Here is a 19,751-nt window from a genome sequence, read left to right as displayed (position 1 = left end):
TATTTTCTGATTCTGCATATTCTAGTCTAATCTTAATATCATTCCTCTTTACCTAAAAACTCTATTTTCTTCCAAAATCTTTTATATCAAACCGTTTAAATCCCATCTTCTACTTTTTTATTTCCACATCATTTTTCAACATCTACCACATTCAATTTTGTTATTTGTAAGGGTTTACTCAAAACCTGCTAGTTCTTTACAATATTTCTGTGTATATAAAATAAATACATTCCAATCTTTTGTAAAGTCTTTGCTGTCCTTCTCTTTTGAGCTTGCTGTAAATTTCGCCATCTCTGCATATTCCATCAACTCTGCAATTATATGATTCTATGTTGGAAGAGAGCATGTTGGATTGAGTTGAACCAGGCATCCCCAAACTGCGGCCCTCCAGATGTTTTGGCCGACAACTCCCATGATCCCTAGATAACAGGACCAGTAGTCGGGGAAGATGGGAACTGTAGTCCAAAACATCTGGAGGGCCGAAGTTTGGGGATGCCCGACTGTTGAACCATGAATAGCAGCAACATTTGTTTTCGGCCTATTTCTCTCTCCCCCCCTCCTCTCTGTTAATCTAACCCAGGCATAGGCAAACTCAGCCCTCCAGATGTTTTGGGACTACAACTCCCATCATCCCTAGCTAACAGGACCAGTGGTCAGGGATTATGGGAATTGTAGTCTCAAAATATCTGGAGGGCCGAGTTTGCCTATGCCTGATCTAACCAGCTAAGCAACATTATGAAGCAATGGCATTTACTCTAACTGTACACATCGGATGTTTTATAGTTGCTTTCTTGTTTCAGCTCAGTGAAATAGCACATGAAGCCAAAATTGGGTGTGTTTTAACTCACTGCTTTTTTAAAAAATCCATTTTCAAGGCTACATAGAGCAGAATTCAAGAGAAAGCAGCCACCGACCTCTTCCCCAGTTCCAAATTTGTATCCAATAGGATTAGGAAATTCCTAACAGATGTTTAATTGCATTTTCGTTTCAGAATCTGGATCTGCACAATGTATGTGACCATCTGCAAAACCCATAGAGATGCAAAACGATGACCTAAGAATAGAAGGTTTGACCAAAGTCCTGTCCAGTCCAGCACCCTGTTTTCTAGAGTGGCCAGTGGGATGGCTTGGGAAGCCTACAAGCAGAATAGTCCTCTCCTGCTGATCCTTCCCAGCAATTAGCATTTAGGGGCAGAATGCGTCCGATCCTAGAGGTGGCATCCATCCATCATCAAAACTAATTTCTATGGAGAGCTTTATCCTCTATAAATTTGTCTAATTCCATTAAAGGATACAACACCTCTAAGTTTGTGGCCATCACCACATCTTATAGCAGCAAATTTCAGAGGTGAGTGATGAGCTGTGTAAATATCGCTAGACAGGAGGACATAGCCCGCGTGAAATCTGGGATGTTTTTAGGGGAGCAAGTGTATCGGGCTGCACCAGCCTGTTACCTGGCGGATATCCACTACATGGAATACCGCAGACTATTTACTGCAGCCAGACTGAATGTTCTTGATTCGGCGGTTTTGAGGGGAAGATTTGGAGGAGTCCCATACAGTCAGAGAATGTGCCATTGTGTCTTGGGTGAGGTAGAATCCACAGAACACATTTTACTGAGTTGTCCCTTTTATAATGATTTATGGCAATATCTTATAACCCCATATTTATCTCAGTTTAGTTCCCGACTAAAAGAACGGCAGGCAGCATATTTGCTAAACAAGCCCACTGGGAAAATACCCTTCTCGGTGGCTAAATTCCTCTTCCTGGCGCTCAAGTGTTGGAAACGTATAATCGAATGCCTTGATGTGGGTTACCTGTAGGAGGTTCAGAAGCGCGGTCATACTTCATTTATGTATCCCTCTGATGCCTTCAGTTTTATATTTTTATATATTTGTATTGAGAAATGTTTTTTTCTTTCTGACTATCGGTCGAATAAAGTATATTGTATTGTATTGATTTTACTTTTTCTAATTTTTGTCTTTTTTTGTTTTTTATTCTTGTTTTTTTTGTGAATGCATTTTTGGTTACAGTATATGATTAGATCTTCAGAAAGTATTGCTCTTTTTGTCTGTAAAAGTGTGTGCGTATGTTGAGTGTTTATGTTTTTAAAGAGAGAAATTAATAAAGTTTATATTAAAAAACAAAAGAGTCCTTCAGGAACATAAAAAGGCCCTGTTGAATCAAACAGCATCTTTGTTCTGATTCCTGGTTACCTGTTGCTGTTTTTAGCTGTACTGGTTGTTCTCACTGCATTTAATTGTGGCGTTTAAAAAACTGCACCGCTGCCCTGCCATTCCTTGTTGATGAATGACGGGCTAGAAATGTTTTGAATGGTAGCATTGCTCTGAGCAACAAATGCAACATCATTGCAAGGAATCAGAGGGCACAGCAGTAGCCCGAGGTAAGTACCCACCCCCTCCAGGGGAACCCCAGTGGTTCCCACCCAATATACATCCCATAATAGCTCCCCCTACCGCTATGCATAATGGATCGTGAAAGTGCAAACTTAAGGAGTCTGGAACTTCCACCGTATCTGATGAAAGCAGACACACTTATTTAGCACTTTATTTATTTGTTCAACAGAATCTATATGTAGCTTGATTGCAATGAAACCTCCACCAAACAATTTACAAAATGTAATTGACTCGAGGTGTAGTACCGAAGGCAGCTTCCACCAAGCTCCTCCCCCTAGTAATTGGATGAAGTCTGAATTTCCATGTCCTCCACCTGTCCCCACGAGTGTGAATTCTGATTGGCCACTATCTCCCTGCCACTATTGTGGGGGGGGGGGGGACGACTTGTCCTGATAGGTCTGTAATGATGCAGAACTTGAATTAAACAACATTTAATCTCCCTTCTCTCCAGTCCAGAAGGAAAGCCTTTTCTATTTTTCAGCCGTTGAGGGAGTTCCAAGGAGCACAGGGTGGAACCAGACTTTTGCTCACGGATGACCTATGGAAGCTTGTCCAAGGCTGGTAACCCCTCCATACCAGGACACTATTTTAGATCCACCACCCACTTTTTGAAATTCCCGCCAGCAACCTGGACCCTTCATGGATCAATGCCTTGTCGTGGCGAAGGGGCTTGAATAACTCAGAGAAGCTATGAGCTATGCCATGCAGGGCCACCCAAGATGGACAGGTCATAGTGGAGAGTTTTGACTAAACGTGATCCACCTGGAGAAGGAACTGGCAAGCCACTCCAGTATCCCTGCCAAGAAAACTCCATGGACAAAGACAACAGGCATATAAAAGATTGATGCTTTTGAATTATGGTGCTGGAGGAGAACTCTTGAGAGTCCCATGGACTGCAAGAAGATCAAACCTATCCATTCTGAAGGAGATCAGCCCTGAGTGCTCACTGGAAGGACAGATCGTGAAGCTGAGGCTCCAATACTCCAATAGCTGATGGGTTTGAGTAGCCTGTACAACTTACAACCACTAAGCATCTTGATATTTTCTATTTCTGTGGTGGGGCTTCAAGTTGCACAGCCATTCACTTACTGCCTGCAATTTTTTTGTAAATAAACTGTTACTGTATATTAATTTAGATGGGCATTTATTGAATTTTCCCCAGATAAGCAAGACAAAATTTTAATAAGATAAACAAGACAGTTTTAACAAATGTGCTCCGCTCAGTTAATTGAAACGGGAATATTTTTTGTTAAATTATTTTCAGGTAATGGTCGTTATATGATTTGTTCAACTCACAACAGCTGCTGGCTGTATTTATTTTTCTTAAATGTCAGCTGCATGATGAGTCTCTAGAATGCCTCTCACACTTTTCATTTCTTTTCTCCTTTTATCATAATTCAAAGAAATATTCTGCAGGAGTTTTGGGGGTTTTTTTGTTACGGTGTATGTGTGTGTGTAGAGAATGGAAAAAAACACAATTCTCAACTTGGAAGATCTTACAGGCAAAGGAAGAAAGAATAATCTGAAATTGTGGATGGTGCTTCTCTTTGCTACGACAAAGTCGGTTATACAAGAAATCTATCCAAAATGGATTAAAGTCAGAGGGAATGGTTCCATTTACTTGGCTGAAAATTGGAGCAGGCCTGCAGTTTTTCTTCATAGTGACCTGAGGTAAATCCTACAAAAGAAGAGGGGGAAAAAGAGTGTATTGTTCATTGGCAGAAGAATGGGACACACAGAGACTTTTGCAGGCTTGTTTTTCATTAAGAGGGGAAAGTTGCAGTTTGCTATAAACGAGCTGCGTGCCCATTTCCTCTTTCTTGGCAAATTTTCTTTCTCCTTCCAGTATGGATGTATGGATGAATGCCGCATGTTGAACAATTTCAATCTTGGCTGTTACCCTTTTATAAAATGTGTGTGTGTGTGTGTGTGTGTGTGTGTGTGTGTGTGTTTAAATGCTGTTACCCAAGAAATGCCCTAAAAGCATATGTGGAATAGCACCACCCAAGTTGCTGGAGCATACAGCCTTTGCAATTGCACCTACCATGTGTTTTAACAGAGAGTAGAAACACAAGGTCACTGTGTGGGCAGCAGCCCTAGCGGATGTTGAGCAGCTTGCAATGTGATACCTGCTTATATACCCGCCATGTTCTCATTTGCCCCACATGCCCATTGCACTTTCATTATTGAAGTCCATCGAATGTTGCATTCTCCATCACTGACTGCATGGGAGCAGAGCACTCATAATATTACTTTTCTTGCTTCTGAACTGCGCTTTGCTTTGCACGAGCTTGTAACTGAAATAATGTTTAACAAAATTAATAAAAATTCTTTGTAAGAAACCAATGATTGCTTGATTCTCTATTTTCATTGCAATGTCTCAGATTTATAAATATTTGCCATGTAAACTGACATGAGTCGAGGTGCATTATCTTCATTCTGATTCTTTCAAAAGTAATCAGGAGCCTGTAACTTGAAAACTGGATCAGGCCACAGGGAAGCAACTGTGAACATAAGGAGAACCCTGCTCTATCAGATCACCTAGTCCAGCAACCTGTTTTCCACAATCTCCAATTAGATCCCTATGGCAGGGGTGGAGAACCTCAGGACCATGAGCTGAATGTGACCCCCACCCCAGGATTCATAATGCTGCCCTTCAGGGCCGGCCCTATGGCCAGGTCGGGTGGTGCAGGGGGGCACCGCGCAGCTGCGCCCACTCGCCTGTCATGTTCCGCAGCTCCGCCCGCCCGCCGCACTGGGAAACAGGGCGGGGTGAGGGCGCCGGAGGGATCCGTCGCACCACGGCACCAGGGCGCCAAATATACTTAAGACAGCCCTGCTGTCCTTTGTACTCTTCCCATTCTACACCCTGTCATATCCCTTACTCCAGACCTTTGTCTTGCTGGAATGTGACTTTGAACTGTGTTTGTGCCTTTTGCTTGTCTGAATGGAGAGATGTGGAGGGACATAGATGTAGGAATGGATTTAGGCACTCGGAGAGGATATATTGTTTAGTTATTGCCCTTCCTTGCTCATGTTAGTGAGCTCAACGAGTACCATCCTTTGTAGCTTAAACCTGGAAGCTAAGATAAGGTTGATTTAACCTTCTAGAAACAATAAAGCAGACTGGATTTTCTTTTTATTTTGGTATTACCCCCTTTCTCCCCCTCATAAACAACATTCACACACACACACACACACACAGTTTTGTGAATAAATAAAAGTTGTATTTACTTACATAATCTAGGCACTGAAGCATCAGCTTCAGCAGCAAAATGAAGGGAGGTTTATAACCATTAAATTACAAAAGTACTAAATGTAAGTGCTAAAATGGTGTCTGAGCTGAGAGCTCATGCATGGTCAGCTTAGAAGCATGATGAAAAAGAAGAAGAGGCTGCCCAAGCAAGCAGGAAGGATGTAGTGGTACAACTTCTTGCCAAGGCAAACAAAGGAAATGATCTCACAGAGTTCTCTCTAGCGAATTTAACAGGGAAGCTCTGTGAGCCTCAGCCCCTTCATGTGCCCATCTGGCAAAACATGAATTGTGCAATAATGTCCCACAAGTAGAAGCCTCTTGGCTTTCGCATGGCTGGAATGCAGACGATGATGCGAAGATGCTTTTGTATCTGTATGGCCCCACTCAGCACTGGCAAGTTACCATTAGGGAATGAGGTCCAGGCTCAGAAGCCAGTGTGGATGGTGCTCATTGGGACTGATAGCTCTATCAGAAGGCAGGGAGACCAATAGGAGGTAGAGCCAAAGTCAAGGGCAGATAGAGCCCATTGATTCTAATTCTCTCCCCTTCTGCTTCCTTGCTGGGTTCTAGCAAGCCTTCTGTCGTTTCCTCACTGCGAGAAGTGAGGTTACAGGGAACCATGCAGAGGGCCTTCTCGGTAGTGGTGCCCCCACCTTGTGGAACACCCTCCTGTCAGATGTCAAGGAAATAAACAACTACAGTGGTACCTCTACTTACGAATAACTCTACTTACGAATGTTTCTACTTACAAATGGAGCTCCGTCCGCCATCTTGGATGCGGTTTAGATAGGATTTTTTCTACTTATGAATTTTTAGATAGGGTTGCTTCGACTTACAATTTTTTTTCTCCCAATGCATTCCTATGGGATTCTACTTGCATTTTTTTTTTTACTTACGAAGGTGCGTTCGGAACGCATTAAATTCGTAAGTAGAGGTACCACTGTATCTCACTTTTAGAAAACATCTGAAAGCAGCCCCGTTTAGGGAAGTTTTTAATGTTTGATGTTTGATTATGTTTTTATATCTGTTGGAAGCCGCCCAGAGTGGCTGTGGGGACCCAGCCAGATGGGCAGGGTATAAATAAATAAATAAATAAATTATTATTATTATTTCAGGGAAGAAGTGTCAGATGTCAAGGAAATAAACATCTATCCGACTTTTAGAAGACATCTGAAGGTAGCCCTGTTTAGGGAAGTTTTTAATGTTTGAAGTTTTATTCTGTTTTTAATTACAGGTAGGTAGCCGTGTTGGTCTGAGTCGAAGCAAAATAAAAAAATTCCTTCAGTAGCACCCGAAAGACCAACTAAGTTTTTATTTTGGTATGAGCTTTCGTGTGCATGCGCACTTCTTCAGATACACTTGAAACAGAAGTGTCAGACCCTTATGATCAAACTTTCTTTAGCGCCTCAGCCCTTGCTTTCCCCCCGCAGGACCAATTGCAGTCATCAACAGTCGTTAACAGCCATCTACAGGTTTACCACTCCCATCAGCCCATCACCCATTCCCACCCACCACCCACCCTCTGTATATACATAAGGGTCTGACACTTCTGTTTCAAGTGTATCTGAAGAAGTGTGCATGCACACGAAAGCTCATACCAAAATAAAAACTTAGTTGGTCTTTCAGGTGCTACTGAAGGAATTTTTCTGTTTTTAATGTTCCGTTGAAAGCCACCAGACGGGTGGGGTAGAAAATAAATAAATAAATAAATAAATAAATAAATAAATAAATAAATAAATAAATAATCTACAGGGGCAACACTGAGACAGAGGAGGAGGAAGATGGAACACTCATGTTCACATTCCCACTCAGGCATGAAGCTTGCTAGATGGCCTTCAGTCAGTTTCTTCATGGCGCACAAATGTTGCAGTTCCTAGAAACACTTGTGTAGGAGCAAGTCCTATTGAATTCAAAGGGGCTTATACCACTGAGTAGACACATATAGGATTGTCCTCTTAAGGCAATTCTGCATGTAGTCTGATATACGTTGCTCAGTCGGGTACAAGGTTTTCACAAGCCATGAATGCTAGCTAACGATGAGCTTGATGAGCGTCTTGTTGGTGTTTTTAATTGCCTGACTGCAACTGCAAAAAATTGAGGGTAGGAAAAGGTTTTGTCATGTGCTCAGGAGGCTACAGTGGATGACTAGATGACTACATTTGATGTACAGGGTCACAGAGTCTGCAGGTGTGAACTGTACACACAAAAAACCTGTCTCTCTGTATGAGTGTGTCTTGCTTTTAATTAAGCATTTTTTTTCCGGAGCAGGGATGGCAAGAAACTACTTCATAAGTATATTCAATGTCTTTGAATTCTGTTATAAACCAGAAATCGACCACAAACTAGGCAACATCCAAAATACTTTCCCATTAGTCTAAGATTATGTGTGTTTCTTGGTATGTGCAGCAAGGCTTCCTAGTTTCATTCCAGCTAGCCACAAATGTGCTTTATTAGAAACCCCACTGGCTGGAATATTTACATGGAAATAATGATAAATGCTCATTTTCTAGTATCTTATCTATTCGTATGAAAGTACATTCTCCCCTTAGATCGTCAAGTCCCGAGAAAAGGTTTTACAAGTTGCTGTTTTGCTGTTTGGACTTCCCAAGAATGCAAATGTTTTCTGGCAGAACTTGACTTCATGTTAGCTATTTACAAATTATAGCAACCTCTGGGGAAATTTGATTTAGTACAACAAGCCTGATCCACGATGCCTTCATCTCCCCTGGCACAGCACAGAGAATTTTATAATGGGTGGAGGATGAGCAGAGGAAGAGATTGTTGATCAGGGCTGTTTATAAAAAACATATGGCTCCCTTGCTAGAACAACTCCATTGGCTACTGGTCTGTTTCAGGGCACAAATCAAAGTGCTGGTTATCCCCTATAAAGCCCGACACGGCTCAAGTTCAAGGTATCTTAATAATAATAATAATAATAATAATAATAATAAATTTTTATTTATACCCCGCCCTCCCCAGTCAAAACCAGGCTCTGGGCGGCTAACACCAATAAAATTACAATAAGACATAAAAGAAAAGAAAACAATTAATTAAAATACAGATTAAAATACAATATTAAAATTTAAATTTAAAATGCAGCCTCATTTTAAGTAGTCCATAAATCCAAACCATGAGGGAGGAAAACACAGGGGTCAGACTGAATCCAACCCAAAGGCCAGGTGGAACAGCTCTGTCTTGCAGGCCCTGCGGAAATATGACAAATCCCGCAGGGCCCTGGTCTCCTGTGAAAGAGCGTTCCACCAAGTTGGGGCCAATACTGAAAAGGCCCTGGCCCTAGTTGAGGCCAATCTAGCCACCTTATGGCTAGGGATCTCCAGAATATTGTTGTTTGTGGACCTTAAGGTCCTCCGCAGGGCATACCAGAAGAGGCGGTCCTGTAAAAGCCTGCCTGGGTTTTGAGATCTTCAGGGGTGGCCCTTATCTTGGTCCCACCACCCTCACAGCAGGGATGCTTGGTGGGGACACGGTACAGGACCTTCTCAATGGCTGCTTCCAGACATTGGAACCCCCTCCCTAGAAAATTTAGACTGGCTTCCTCCTTCCACTAGCAGGCGAATACTTCCTTGTTCCTTGGGAATTGACTGCTTTTGTGGGGGCTGTCTGTCGGCAGCTGCCTGAGGGGATCCACCGGCAGAACATCCAGCTGCTCACTTGCACATTTAGCAGGTGGATTCCGTGGCAGTGGGGTGACACTGTTACTCCCCTGTGGGTAGAGGTTGGATTGGGACACCTCTACCCAGTCCAAACCCCCTCCATCCCAGTGAGAGTTTGGATTTCACCCTTAGTCTGTCAAGTAAGTATGCTTTCCGCTCAAATATTAGTTCACCAGTAGGGAGAGGGGAAAAAAAAACTCCAGTGGAAGGTTCCAGAATTTCTTCCCTCAAATGTTTCATGAGGGAAATTAATAGGACTCTTTTTAGGATTAGGATATCATATCTTGGAACCAGGCAAGGATTGGATTAGATAATCCACTGGGCCCTGCCAGCTCTATGATTATTCTTCCGTGATTCCTGAGGAGAAAAATATAGCCGAAGACAGTAAATATGCAACTGTACAGTAAATCTTTCAAAATAGCTTTTGCAGCCCTTGGCCAAATGTACGGTTCGGCTTTATGACCCATTACCCCACCTCAAATTTATGAACCCCAAGACTGTTATTTGCTGACTTCAAACACTGTTTGAATCCTACTGTTGGGGGAAATAAAGTAGGGCCTTCGTGGATAATTATATGAGCAACACATATGCAAGTGAAAGTTCGCGTTTTCGTCAAACAACCCACGATAGCCTCCATTGTATACCAGGCTCCTTTGTACTCCTTCCAAAGTTCATGCTCTCTGGGAAACAGCAGATCCAGCTCGCATCCCAGACACTGTGTTTATTATATGGGTGAGCCACTACCTGCCCGGCAATCCCAAAAACACAAATCCTCTTTAGGTGTTCTTAAGCCTTATGCACAGAGAAAGGGCATGGACAGCAGCGGACATTGTGGTGGGGCTACGCTGCTCTCTTAGCCTCTGTCCAACTGAACTGCTGAAGATGGGAGAGGGACGTAGTGGCAGTGAAGTCAGCATGATGCAAACACCCCAGTGGACCTAATCCAGTGCTCCTGCCAGGACATTTGCACTGCGCCAACCTTGCTTCCATAACACACCTCCACCTCTCTGTCCAAATAGGCTGCAGCAACTCAGCCAGATGGAGGTCAATTGAGCTCAATTGGGCTCAAAAGCAGTTTGAAGTCCATAATGCGATATCGGTTTCAAAATTTCCAAAATGATCGCAAATCATTATGTATGTGTGTGCTGTGCAAAAATTAAAAAAATAAAATGGGGGGAAAGATGAAGCCAGCCAATGCTTCTCTGGGTTTCTGCAGCCCCTGTTAACTCTGCTGGCTCAGGGGGTCAGCGAATCACAAGAGCAGGCACTAGCAAAAAATCACGATGCAGGGAAAACCATGAAGCCCGCCAATGCCTCTACATGGATCCATCCTTACTTCAGACATTGTAATATATCGGTATATCACAAAGTTTAGCTGGTGAATGATGTTGAAAACAAGCTATCATCCAGGCCTTGTGAGCGGGGGGGGGGCAATGAGGGCGGGCTGCCCCGGTTGCCACCCTGGAGGAGGGTGACACTCGGCGCGCCCCCCATGACTCCCAAGCCGAACAGCGCTGCTTCAGCACCGTGTGTATGGTGCCAGGATCCTCCGTTCATGGCTGCAGCTGCGGGTGGAGGGTCCTGGTGCTGTCCCTACGCGGCACTGGAGCGGTTTGCCGCCGCCGCGTAGCGCGCATGTGTGTAGCGCGCATGCGCGCTGCATGTAACACCGCACATGCGCGCTGCGTGGTGACACCCCGCCCCCGGGTACATGCCCTCGGGTGCCTGAGCGGCTTCCTCCACCCCTCCATCAGCTGCTGGGTTAAGGCTAAAAATTTCCAGTCTTGCTCCTTTTACCATATGAGAAGGTCTGGAAGAGGGATTGTAAGCATGTTCAGCTGAATTCTGCATGATCTAGATTTCTGATAGTGGTGAGGATTGAACATTCAGCTGAACAAGGACTGTATACACTTGAAGCCTTCCCAAAGAATGGTGGGAACTGTAGTCTACTCCTCATGGAGCTATAATTCCCAGCACTGTTAAATCACAGTTCGCGGGATTCTTTGGGTGTGTGGGTGTGCTTTAATTAATTTCTTTATTACATTTATACCTCACCTTTTTCTCCAAAGAGCTCATGGTAGTGTACATGGTTCTACTCATTTAATCCCCCAACAATAACCCTGTGAGGTAGGTTAGGCTGACTGGCTAGTGACTGGCTCAAGATTACCCAGTGAGCTTCATGGCTGAGTGGGGATTTGAACCCTGGCCTCCCAGGTCTCCTAGTCTGATACTCTAACCACTATACTACACTGGCTCTTATATGTGCATTAAGTAGTATGCAGTCAAAGCTTCACCCTCCTTTCAGATCTTCCTGCTCTACAATGGAAGGGCGGAGGTGGAAAAAGTGTGGCTGTTGTACACAGTCCCCCTATTCATGGTTTGAGCTTAAGTATTGCTATGCCGATTGCTTTTTTCTACCTGCTTCATTTCCACCGATTTTGTAACGATAAAAACAAAAGTCACTGTGAGAACCTGATTTTCCCATTTGATCATTTTCTGTTTGCCATAGAGACATCACAGTTTTGTCCACGATGAGAATGTGTGCTTCAAAGCTACAATGTGAAATAAAAGGCTGTTTGGCCCTCGTTCCAAATGGAGACAACAGCAAGTCAATTCGCATATCTGTGAGGTAGGATGGGAATGGTTTATTTGGACCAGCCTTTTGGCTATTTCCTTCAGGTTCTGGATATGGGCTTCCAAGAATAATTTGGCTGACTGATGTCGGAAAAAGGAGAGCTCATCTTCTTAGGACTTTCCACAAACCTGAGTGGTTTTCTAGCTTGGCTTTCTTTAAAACAAGCAGTTTGACTCTTCCCCTTCGGCCAATAGGATTGGGGCACTCCTTTTGTGTTCCCAGAATTCTGTGAGTCAGATTTCGGCTCCTTTGAATTGGCGGTTATAACATAGGGCCAGCTCCAAGCGGGCTTTCTGGTGGCCTTCTTCTACCAATTGGTAGACCCTGAAGGATGGTGTCAGCAACAGTGGGCCTTGGTGCGCAATTGTGGGAAATATAAATGAGAACTTGACATTGCCACCCAATGTTGCTTCAAATGCCAGGCTGGAAAAATTTAAATGAAAGGAGAACCCAAAGCAGGTGACAGTCCTGGGGCTGCCAGCTCCCTGAGGATATCAGGTGTGGATGCCATGACTGGAAAACGGCCAGCTCAGAATGGGCCCGATGTGTATGTGTGTGGGTGCTGTTTCTTCTTAACATGGCAGTCAAGCAAACATTGAAATGGCTTTTCATCTGAGATCACACCTAACTTTTAAACAAGAATCTCGGCAGCTTCTTCCAGTCTGGCATTCGTTGGCACCAGACAAATGCGAATGGCAGCCCCAAGCTTAAACCTGTAAAATTACTGTAAAATTACCTGTAAAATTACAGGAGACTGAACACTTACTGCCATAACAGTTTATTTGATTTTGCTTCATTTTTATTTCATTTTTACTGATTCATATATTTTGTGCTATTTTCAGAGTGACTTAAACTGACTCCAGAATTATATATATATATATATATATATATATATATATATATATATATATATAACAATGGAAAACAACACCAACATAACTACATACATGAAAAACATACTGGTGCATGTGTTTGTGCACACACATTGTTGGATATGAATTGGTCGTAAATGCAATGCAAGTAAATATCTGGTTGTCGTACCGCTTCTGATTTCATTTGGGTTGGGGTAAGTTCTCAGAAAGCTTTAAGGATCCATTTCTGGATATATTCATAATTAAATGGGGGGAAAGCAAAGACTTACCTCTGAGCAAATATTCATAGAATTGTGCTACAAAATGTTTCAATATGGCTGGACTGTGCCCTTAACAGGGTGGTTAACACACAATTTCTTCTTCTTATTATTGTGTATATTCAAATCCAATTACAGTAGTAGAAGTCTGTCTGCTTTCCTTATTTAAGTGGTATTCACGTCTGATTACCACTCGGATGAACATGGCTGCATTCTGTTTACAATATGCCCTATACTTCTTGGGATACTTTTGCTTTTAATATTGAAGAGCATCATTAAAAATGTCTTCAGATCTGGTCCTTGCATAGAGGTTTCTCGAAATATACCCCCCTGGTAAAACATTTCCTTAACCTACTTACCAGCTCCTTTTTACTCCTGAAGAATGAGCTATTTGAATTGCTCAGGGCTACAATGTCGCATTGTTTTATTAGGCTGATTTGTTTTATGGATGGCTAATAACCACATTCAGGCTCACAACCGAAGGCGCTTACATGGTAAGGTTTGTGGTGGGGGGAGGTAGCTCCCCCCCAGATGTGATGGGCTGTTTCACAAGCAGATGAAAACACAGCAGCCCGGGCTAATTAACTTGCATCTTGCTGTCAAGGCACTTGAACCTGGTGACTAATTGAGCCTTTTTAAACCAAATGAGGTTCCTTCTGGATTCTCTCTCCTGCTGCCCCCCCCCCAACTTAGCTACCTATTCAAACATACAATGCATATAAAGGTGTATTAAAAGTCATTCTGTTCAGTGAAAGTCAGATTCCTATATCCAGCAAAACCCTTTAGTCTAATTAAAGAGCAAAGGTGTTTCTTTTATAGTTTTGCTTCTTGGAGAATCTAACCCAGGGCCGGCTCTAGGTAGACCCCCGGTGGCGCGGTGCACCAGGGTGCCGGGCCAGTAGGCCGGGCGCGAAACCATGCTGCGCCCTGCGAGGGCGGGGGCGCCGGAGCGATCTCCACCCCTCAGCACCAGGGCGCGCGACCTGCATGAGACTGCCCTGATCTAACCCCTCAAGACAATTCATTAGAACCTGGAGAAAACACACTTTTGTGAAGGGCCAAAATAACCCTAAGGGGTGCAATTTTACTCTTTCTGTGACCCGCATATTTACTTTATAAAGGACAGTTTTCAGTTGGAAGCAAAACAGCACATTAGGGACGAGTTCTCAAAAATTGCTCACAAACATTCACATTTCTACTTTGAGTGTTTTTCTCTTACATCAGAGTTTATTGTTCCCTTCCCATTTATACCACTCTCCCTGAGCCCCTTTTGCAATTAGTTCAGAGACGGGCTCTTAGCTGACATTCCTAGAGAGGCTGCCGTTCTTACAGAGTTCAAAGAAATAGACCCTGGTAAGGTAGCCATCAGGGTGCAGGTGGTGCTGTGGGTTAAACCACAGAGCCTAGGGCTTGCCAATCAGAAGGTTGGCAGTTCGAATCCCCACGACAGGGTGAGCTCCCGTTGCTCGGTCCCCCCAGCTCCTGCCAAGCTAGCAGTTCGAAAGCACGTCAAATTGCAAGTAGATAAATAGGTACTGCTACGGCGGGAAGGTAAACGGCGTTTCCGTGTGCTGCTCTGGTTCGCCAGAAGCGGCTTTGTCATGACCTGGAAGCTGTACGCCGGCTCCCTCGGCCAATAATGTGAGATGAGCGCTGCAACCCCAGAGTCGGTCACGACTGGACCTAATGGTCAGGGGTCCCTTTACCTTTACCTTTACCTTCTAGGAGAAGGAAAACTCTGATCCTCAACCTCCATTGCCTTGTGGTGCACCAGAGAGCAATGGAAGGGGAGGTAAAGAGAGGAAGAAGTTCATTTATCAAAGATTGGGATATCTTTGGGAGAACAAAAGGCTATGGAGTAAACCCTACACAAATCTGGAGCAGAGTCCCTAAGATGGTTGGATGGTGTCTCGTACGCCTCCTTCAACTCCTGCAGCCACATTGGTGCTAAATGTATTGCTCTGCTTTCCTTTGGACTACAGCCTCTTAGCTGTTTTTTATTTTATTTTTATTTTTTATTTTTATTTTTCTACTTTTTTATTTTTTTCCTTTTCCTTTTTCTATTTTTTCTGTTTTTCTATTAATTTTTTCTATTTTCTATTTTTATTTATTTATTTATTTATTTATTTATATTAATGGGGGGTGGGCGCCAGAAGGTGATCTCGCCTAGGGCGCAAAAAACCCCTAGCACCGGCCCTGCAGGTGGGTGCCAACAACAGCAGCAAAATTTTCCTAGAATGAAGGCCTGGAGAACAGTTAGAAAAGGACCTAGCACTCAGCGTGTTGAGTAAATAACAAATAGAACATGCTGTTTTCATAAACTGGATCAGCATCTCCTCTGGAAAATAACCCGCCTGGCTAAACAGCTGGAGTAGGCCAAAACATCTTGCTGAGAGTGGTGCACCAGAGAGCAATGGAAGGGGAGGTAAAGAGAGGAAGAAGTTCATTTATCATCAGCTTTTACCAACGTAAAGTACTGCAGCGTTCATGTAACTATTTGGTAAGCAGGTTGGCCTAGTTCAAAGCAGGGTAATATTCGACAATGCATGAAAACAGCCTCAGAACTGCACCGCCAACCACAGCATGTTATGTCAGTAATACTCATGCCGTTTTGCCAGGTTACCAGATAATACCTCCACCACTACCTCTTGGTTGGCTGTCAACAAAATTAACCCTTAAGGTACTAACTGAATGACCCCTGCTGTTGCACTTCCAACAGATAGAGCAGAGACTGTTTTAGCGTAGCACAACCGGTTGGACCACACTGTGTGCCGCACTGCAGGGGGTGCTACAACAATGCTGTAGAACAGGGGGCAGGGGGTGCCAAATTTTAGCACTGCACAGGGTGCTGTTGAGGTTGAGAGACCAAACTCTGCCACTGGATATAGTTTAAGATTTATTCAGGGGTTCCTAGAACCCCCGACACTCTTATTTGTGCTAGACCAACCTGGAATGCCACTATTTACAATTCCTGCCAGAAAAGAACAGTCTTTTTCTGATTTGCCCTCAATCCATTGAAATGATACACACTGCTGTTTTGAGACTTGTCCATAAAATGCCTCTTTTCTCCACAGCCACTCCCTGTTTCATCAGGCACATATCCATCCAGAAAGGCGGATGTTCTGGACCTTGGACAAGACGCTTCATTTCTGTATTATCCAAGCCAATTTGGGGCATATGGAAACACTATGCAGCTTTCCCACTGAAAGGCCAACAATCCTAGCTCGGAGGTTTGAAAGCAGTCGACAGAGACCTCTTCCTTCTATCTACTCTTCTCACCTGCCTTGCCACGAAGGCAGGGTCCCACTATTTGTCTGTTTGGAATAAGGAGAGAAAGTGAGGTACACACTCCTAAGGCAAGTGTACGGTGAACATTGGCTAATTAAAACAAAGCCTTCCCGAACGCTCCTGACTGCGTACACTTGTCAGGAAATCTTTATTAGGATATTTATTCCTGTTGTGCCGCAGATTGTTTGTATTAAGTTTCCCCTACCCTGTTTACTGTTCCAGGCGATTTTGGGTAGAATTGAAAGTGGAAGAGGTTGAGACAGGGAGCACGAGGCAGAGCAGCTGTCTCGTTCTTTCGATGTGTGTGTGTAGTATTTTAATGTGCTTCTAATTATTCATGTGTGGGAGTGTTGTCAAAAAAGGCAGGGTGTGTGGTTCCTCTTGTTCCTCTGCATCTATTGTGGTTTCAAAGTTTAAATGGGACACAAATGTGGTTTGCAGTGCGTGGCAAGATGCAGTTAGAGAAAATTGGACTTTACAAGACAAACACAAGCAAAGGAAGGAGTGTGTGTGCATGAACAGCGTGTTCCTGTTTGACGGGGGCAGGGGGAGGAATACGCCAGGCTAACTTAGCAGGATAATAATCAACACACAAAAAGCCTGCACGTAGAAATGGCTTACTTCCATGTAGTCCTAAAAATATACACAGCTGAGAAAGATGGGGCTGTGGTAGATCACAGATAATGCTGCCTTTAAGACAGATGAGCCCGAAGTGTGAGATGGCTCAAGGGAAACGGGGAAAGTGCTACATATTTTCATGGAGAGCAAATACATTAACACAGCCACAAGCTTCTCCTTATTGCTTTAAGGCCCCGTCAGGAAGTTGGAAAGGACCTGTTGCATCCTCACAGCATTTGTTCACTGTCTGTGTCAGAAGGTTTGTCCTTTAGAGTTTCTGTGCTCTGACCCTCAGGGGTAAGAAGAGGTGGCTCAAGACATTTTGCTGCCTGGTGCAAAGGTCAAGATGGCAACCCACCCACCCATCCCATCCCACATACAGAAGGTGATTGGACAAGCAGTTGACTTTTACATCAGCAATGCTGCTAATGGCACAGCATCCTTCACTGTGCCTGGGGGCAGTAGGATAGCTTAGGAGGGGCAGAGCAGGCCACGTGACACACACAGCTCTTTTCTCCAGCACCTCTTTTCTGCTTGCTCACTGCTCTCTCTGTTGTCTGCTGGTGACGTGTTAGAGCTCATTAACCTCTTAGGGAATAATGAGTGTTGCGGAAGGGCCCAGCAGAAAAAGCCTGTGTGTGTGTTAAAGGGTGGGTCTAAAAGTAAGGGAGATAACGTAATTGGAGGGCTGAGTGTTGCTGGGGTAAAATGCATGTATCAGTTTTTTGATTGACAGGGCGAGTGCTTAAGACTCAGCGTTTTAGCTTCCAGTTTCACTTTTGCTAGGTGATTGAATCTCCCTCCCGCCCACCTCCTTTCCTTGGCAGGTTTAGAGTGACCTTGCTTTGCCCTGTGGGGCCGCCTCCAGTAGGAATTTGGCCATTTGGCTGATTGGTTGTGGCCATTTGGTTTTTGCCTACTGCTCAGCAAATAGTCACAACTTGTTAGGTTGGCGGTTATGCTTTGGTTGATAAATTTGGGAGGGGTATCGCATGGAGGTGCATGCCCCTCAGTGATGCTCTTATAGAAGTATTCCGTTAAAGGAATCCTGGGGCTCCGGGGCTCTCGTCCTTACACCCCCGCAATGGTGCGGGGCTGGGGCCAATACAGAGCACGAGCCTTGGGGAACATTTCTGGTGGAGGGGAGATGGCCTGGACTCAGCTGTCTCCTCCCCCATGGAGTGTTTACTTGACTTTCCTATCGTAGGAAAGCCAGAGCTGGTCCTGTCCCACCGTGGGGCAGAAGACTAACCAAAGCCTAAGGCCAACACTCAATTTAAAATTTGTAATTTAAATAAAGTTGTGGCCAAAATTATGCCAAAAACAAAACCTAAAATGATGTGTCTGTCTGAGTTATTGGGGGGAATTTTCTGGGGGGCCTAGGCACGCAACAACACCCACATGTGGATGTGAGCAGAGGGACACATCTGCAGTCACTGCTGAAGTGTGTAGCCTGGGCATCATTTCCAGGATGCATTTTTACCAGACGCAGGTGCCACTGTCTACTTTCGAGGTGCCCCAGAAGTGATAGCCCTGCAGAGATGGAGCAAAAGAAACATGAATACGTGTTCTTTTTCTATGCAACTTTTATAGTGAGGAGTGAAACAGATTGCTTTAGGGTTGCCATATTTCAAAAAAGTAAAATTCATGACACCCGCAAATGTGCTTTTTTTAAGGAAGACCACAAAAGTGTTGAAATTTCTTGGGGAAACCTCCCCACAAAATAGTGATTTTAAGCTTTTGAAGCTGTTCCCCCCCCCCCATTGAGTTGACATACACCCAGGTTTTCCCTGACATTTTGCCAATCTGGCAAAATTCCACCCTGACGCCATTATTACACCTGAAAACCAGGACCCGCCAAGAATTTTCCTAATGTATGGCAAGTCTAGATTGCTTACTCCTAGTAAAATATCAAGGAAGGACTTTTGAATGGTGTTTGTTTGAATGGTGTTTGTTTGGAACAAACAAAATAAGAACAGAAACCTTTGTTAGATTTCCCCTTTCTGCTGCTGCAAGGATCCAAAATAGGATTCTGTCAACTTAATCATATCTTAGTTTGCTTCTGTCCATAGTACAATATGTTTTCTACATATGTTATAAATTGTATGATTTTGGAATTTTGATTGTTTGCTTAAGGAAAGAAAAATAATAAAGAAGGCAACCCATGCTCAGACCACCCCATAAGTAATCCTTTTTAAAAACACAAAACCCCTTCATATCAAATGCAGAAATGGGACAAAATGCATGTGTTCATCCATAAATGCATTCTGTCTCATTTCCACATTAATCTACACATTTTTATGTAAAAAAATTTGAAAAGGAATGTTTAAATACACATATTAATAGGCATTTTAAATTGTATTTTCTTTCTACATTTTGAGCTCTATGTTGACATTTTTGAGCTAAAATTGCACCTTTTTTGTGAAGCATGAAAACTTGTGGATAAGTAAGTTCTGGTCTGCACTTTTGTCTAGGAGGTGTGGATCGGGCCAGTTTTTTATCAAAATGGGAAAACATTAAATTCCTTAGCCATTTCTACTAGGCTGCAGTAAAATCCAACTTATTGGGATTGTCATGATGTTGACAAATCACAGGATTGTTGCAGGTACACTTTCCTGTGTTTACAAATGTTTCTCCATACGCCACCACCTCGAAAATGGCAAGAGGTTTTATGCAGCTACTCTTGCAGATCTCAAAAGCTGTTAGAAACACTGGCTTAACTATTTGCCTCAAGA

The 19,751-nt window shown here is 43.6% G+C and overlaps 1 long non-coding RNA gene across 1 annotated transcript; it reads left to right on the top strand.

Annotated features, from left to right (window-relative positions):
* Positions 1 to 670: 670 nt before the first annotated feature.
* On the top strand, positions 671 to 18,162 carry LOC118077338 (uncharacterized). Its single transcript, XR_004691621.3, has 4 exons — positions 671 to 4,087; positions 6,788 to 6,848; positions 11,856 to 11,975; positions 16,185 to 18,162. It is a non-coding gene; the product is annotated as an uncharacterized LOC118077338 (long non-coding RNA).
* The last annotated feature ends 1,589 nt before the right edge of the window (positions 18,163 to 19,751 follow it).

This window comes from Zootoca vivipara, chromosome 10 (genome assembly GCF_965207765.1).
Source record: "Zootoca vivipara chromosome 10, rZooViv2.hap1.1, whole genome shotgun sequence".
Lineage (NCBI taxonomy): Eukaryota > Metazoa > Chordata > Lepidosauria > Squamata > Lacertidae > Zootoca > Zootoca vivipara.
Note: the sequence above shows the minus strand (reverse complement) of the source record. Positions and strands in the feature narration are given on the sequence as shown.